Source organism: Penaeus vannamei, chromosome 10, assembly GCF_042767895.1.
Source record: "Penaeus vannamei isolate JL-2024 chromosome 10, ASM4276789v1, whole genome shotgun sequence".
NCBI classification, from domain to species: domain Eukaryota; kingdom Metazoa; phylum Arthropoda; class Malacostraca; order Decapoda; family Penaeidae; genus Penaeus; species Penaeus vannamei.
The window spans coordinates 31,518,822-31,524,903 of NC_091558.1; positions in this window are offsets into that span (position 1 = coordinate 31,518,822).

The window sequence follows — 6,082 nt, forward strand, 5'->3', positions numbered from 1 at the left end:
TGTTATTAATATCACCATCACTACTACTACTACAACTACTTCTATTGTTATTTAAAGTATCCTCAGTATCATTATTATTACTACTATTACTAGTACTGTTGTCATTATCATTATTTTATAGTTATCTTCATCATTATTTTTCCTTTTGTCATTATTAATATCACTGTTACTATCATCATCATCATTATTTCATTATTATCTGTTTAACTACTGCTATTATTACTGTTAATAGTATTATAATAATTGTTATTTCATCATTGTCATTAATAGTAGTAGTATCACTAACGTAACAATGTTATTATCATATCATAATTTTACAGATTAGACCAACATCTATCTGTTTTGATTTATTGAAAAAAATGTCTGTATTTTAATTTTTATTAAATTTTCTTTAAATGCGATTCTAATGGCTACTTTTATATACATTGCCTGGAAATAGACCACAGAGCATTGAATGAAATATATAAATTTCCAGTCACGATTTTATTATTTTAGGGGACAGTGGTCGGTCATAGATGTATCATATCATTAAAAGCGTTAGGGAATGTACCATAATAATTTGCACATAAAACAGTAGGAATAATATTAAGTCGATACATATTCATTTATGGAATTACACGATCCATATTTAAAACAGGCCTAATTTTTGGGGGTGCTCTAATGAGTTTGGATCATATAATGCACATCGTGTTTGAAGATTCGGGTTATTAGTTGGCTTTAATCAGAACACATGAGAGATCAAACAGCTGCATTTCATTGGCAACAACACTGTACAACTGGCAACATTGCGGAGTGTGCAATCTTGGTGATCCTCGCGCCCAATCATAATATGTGCACACGCGATAAGTTTTTCCTTTTATCAACAGAATATCCAAGATAAGCACACACACACACACACACACACACACACACACACACACACACACACACACACACACACACACACACACACACACACACACACACCACATGCACACGCACAGACACAAACATACACACACCACATGCACAAACACAAACACGCATACGAATACACACGCACACGAATACACACGCACACATACACACAAATACATATACACGCACACAAATGCACACATACACACACAGAGGTGGCGAAAAGATAAGTTATCATAAAAGTGGATGAGATTGTCAGTGCTTATGCGTTTATAGCAGGAGGTCCAGACTAAATTCTCAGTTTTTATATTTTAGAAGAGCCTTTGGCAATTTAATTGTTTTGTGAAACTTTCACTAATTTCCAGTATTCTAGGTTCTTGTTTTCAATTCATATCTGTGTTGAATATTTTACTCTAATTCTCTGCTTCCTATCCCTTATCTGCCTTTCCTGAAATAATTAAAACTAAGCTAAAACATTAGCATACAGTACTTTTCCAAACTGCTCAAAGCAAAAATTAAAATCGTTGCCATACCGGCTTGTTTGATAGATGTTATGTAGCTCGCTTTCTAAATCATATTTATAAATAAAGAAGAGGAATGTTCCTCTAAAAGAGATGCAGGACGTTAGTCTAACATAAAATGACATTAGTGTATACAAAATAATGTTTACAAGCGCATTCCCAATGTTATTATCCGGGTACACGTCTCATATCCATGCGACGAAAACAAACGATATATACTGCAGGGGCCGTAAATATTAACACACTTAATAAGCGTAAAAAGAGTTTTCAAAAAGGGAGATTGCGCGTGTGTTTAAGTGAAAGTGCAGTCTAAAAGGATGAGGGGCGACTTATTTTGAAGAGGAAGGGGTCCTAAGTGGGTCATTCCGAGAACAGGGCAGGGCGGTGGGCCTAGGGTGCGCTCTGGCTTGGCCGGTGCTTTTTGTTACAACGAATACATTTGCAAAACACGATCGTTTGAAGCTACAAAGAGATAAAAAGGGATGTAGCTGGGCAGGCAGATAGGGGGAATGATATATAGATGGTAGAAGATAGATATAGTGGCGGTGTATGAATGAGAGAGAAAGAGAGATAGATAGATGGATATATAGACAGATAGAGAGAGAGAGAGAGAGAGAGTGGGGGGGTGGGGGGCGAGGCGGATGGAAATGCTGGGTCCTCTAGGCACGGAGTGAGTCCTCAAAGAGACTTCTGAGCCGAGATCAGCTCTGACGTTTCCCTACCCTTGCTGAGAGTGAAGGTCAGATGTCACGAGCGGACTTGTGACTTATATTCCCATGGACATAGACAACACACACACAGACACACACACAGACACACACTCACTCACTCACTCACACTCACTCACTCACTCACTCACTCACTCACTCTCTCACTCACACTCACTCACTCACTCACACTCACTCACTCACACTCACTCACTCACTCACACTCACTCACTCACACTCACTCACTCACACTCACTCACTCACACTCACTCACTCACACTCACTCACTCACACTCACTCACACACTCACTCACACACTCACTCACTCACTCACACACTCACTCACTCACTCACTCACACACACACACTCACTCACTCACACACATACACACACACTCTCACACACACACACATACACACACATACACATACATATACATATACATATATGATAACAATGATAATGATAAAGTTGATGATAATAATTATAATCATGATAACAAAGCTAATGATACGAGGAATAATTATATATTTGTCCTTGTTTTACACCAAAAAAAGGAAATTACCATGCAAAATAATCTGAATAAAACGTAATAATAGTTTTCCTCATGCCATAAGAGCAAATAATTTCCAATGTAAATGATGAAATACAGAAAGTAGAATCGCACATTTCACCGAGAGCCTCTGTGTACACGGGTTCCTTTGAAGCTATCGAGAGACGGGTATGAGCGTGGGAAGTTTATAAGGGGGGCGTCGGTAAGTTTTCGTTGATAAAACACTGGAAAATGTTCTCTGATTCTTTTCCTTTCTACACTATATGGTTCATTTTATTCCGAGTTAAACTGCAGTTAGTCGGTGGTCAATGTTTGTTTTTTTTTCGTAATATAGGCCTTCCTTATGTGTGTGTAGGAAAGCTTTCATTTTCATTGTGGTGTTTCAGCATTCCTTTATATGCATTTACAATATATATGTGTATATATATATATACATCTATATATATGTACATATATATATATATATATATATATATATATATATATATATATATATGTATGTACTTTATTTTACAAACAAACAAACACACATACACACACACACACACACACACACACACACACACACACACACACACATACACACACCCATATATATATATATATATATATATATATATATATATAGAGAGAGAGAGAGAGAGAGAGAGAGAGAGAGAGAGAGAGAGAGAGAGAGAGAGAGAGAGAGAGAGAATACGAGTATAATGATCCTGTACACTTTATCCCCTGCAGGGTATCGGCCAGCAATTCTCTCCACGATTTTTGTCGCTGTAGTGTTCTGGCAATTAATTCCAGTCATCTTTTGCCTTCCGCCTCAACCTGCCAAATGGTTGTTCCTTATTTCGGTGTCTAAATTGTTTAGCGTTTGGACGAGTGTTTTTCACAATTCCCATTTACATTCTTTTACAACTTTCACAGCCTTAATTTTGGTTAGTTTTAATTTCGATGATTTTATAATGAGATTTTTTGTATTTAGCTTAATGCCGAGATGTAAGTTTTATCGAATTTCCACACTTATGAACCATGGGTTAGTACTGGAAATAGATTCCTTGCTTGTAGTAATAGGCACAGGTACAAACAGATATACTTGTGTGTGTTTGTTTGTTTGTGTGTGTGTGTGATCGTGCGTGCGTGCGTGTATGCGTACATGTGTGTGTGTCCGTGTGTGTATTTGTATATGTGTGTGTGTGTGTGTATTTGTATGTGTGTGTGTGTGTGAGAGGGCATACACGCATACATATGTATATGCATGTATAGTTGAAAGATGTAGATAGACAGATATGAACGCAAACAGGAAGAAGGAACTATGGAAAAAGGAGAAGCGATATTTTCCTCCGACAGCCGATGTGCGTCTTCCGTTTCCTTTGAAGTTACCCGGATGCGCTGAGGCGTGCTCGAGTTTAGTGTTGAATTTGGAAACTTCTTGATCAGGTGGAGAAAATATTATCATAAAATTCTTGGTGAAGTAGTTCTTAAATTCCACCTCGGTAAGGCGCGCACGCACACACACACACACACACACACACACACACACACACACACACACACACACACACACACACACACACACACACACACACACACACACACAGAAACACACACACACAGAAACACACACACACAGAAACACACACACTCAGAAACACACACACACACAGAAACACACACACACACAAACAGAAACACACACACACACGCCCATATACAGAAACACACACACACAGAAACACAAATACAAACAAACATATACACGTACACACGTACACACACACACACACACACTCCTGCATATTCTCTCTCTCTCTCTCTCTCTCTCTCTCTCTCTATATATATATATATATATATATATATATATATATATATATATATATATATATATATATATAGAGAGAGAGAGAGAGAGAGAGAGAGAGAGAGAGAGAGAGATGTATGTATATATATATGTATATATATACAATATCTATATCTATCCATCTATCTATCTATCTATATACATACACACACGCATACAATATTATATTTATCTGTTTATATTTCTCTTTCTTTTTCTTTACACTCTATTGCATATCTGTATAATTATACCATGTCAGTGTATCAATCCTTATCATATTCAAGAATATTTCCTTTATCAATCGACCAATAAAGATAAGCAAATATATGCGCAGAAATCAGTGATTATCCATTAAGTATTTATGAAGAGAACTAATAAAAATATCGCATCAAAGTCTTGGATCATGTAATCCAAACCCCCATAATAGCAATTCCTTTCAGGTCATAGCTCACGAGGGGCATTAAAAACAAAGTTAAAGGGTTTACCTGGAACGTACTTTAGCTGCAATTTTAAGAATTTATTGCACAATTTCCTCAAGCTGACTCTGCTCTGCACCGTACCAGGGAGTCGTAAGCTGTAATAGATAACTCGGGTGAAGCCAATAGGTTTTAAGTTTCATTATATTGGCTTGTTTTTGTTTACAGGGGATTGCGGAGAGTTAGTTGCTGCGACTCTGTGTGTGTGTGTGTGTGTGTGTGTGTGTGTGTGTGTGTGTGTGTGTGTGTGTGTGTGTGTGTGAACGTAAACTGAAATATATACTGATGTGAATACAAAAATCTACTTAAAAACATTTCACTCACACGATTAGGCAGACAAAAAAAAAAAAAAAAAAAAAAGAGGGAGAGAGTGAGAGAGAGGAAAAAATGCATTAAGTATAAACTGCCATGATACTTGAAATGGTGCATTATATCAAGAAAAACACTCATGAACCTAAATGATAATTTGAAGTTGATCTGTCAAGCACCAAACACATAAAGGAAGACCATCTTTGCAAAATATTGTATATGAAAACCCAAGAGGAAATGCGGTTTCAATATTACAGAACTTCAGGCCCACTAACAGCATCCTTTGGTAAGTAAATGGAACAAAATTCGTTGTCCTTTTGAAGGATTCTGGTTGCAGTAAAATGTTCAATCGCTTAATACTAGTATAGATATGTTGTCCATCGCGTTTGTACAGATAATTGTTGCTTCCATCATAAGAAATTGAAAACTTATGCCCGAGACCTGCCAATTGTTCAGGCAGCCTTTGTTAAATGTACAATGAACTGGGTGGGTCTATAACATTTATTGTTTTCTAGAGGAATTAAAAGTTACCATTTGGATTAAACGTTTATACTGGAAATGTGGTGAGTGGCAGTGGAGGAGGGACAGCTACCGCCCCAAGCCCCCCAAACTTTTTAATACCTGAAAATGTAAATGTAAAACACAAATCACCCCTGGCCATTAGCTACTCAAAACGGACAGTGGATTAATACAACTATGGCTTTGCGTTGTGTATGTCATCACTCCCTGATACATACACCTTTCAGTTTGCTGTATATTTTCCTCTCAAACCCTTTAACTCCCAACA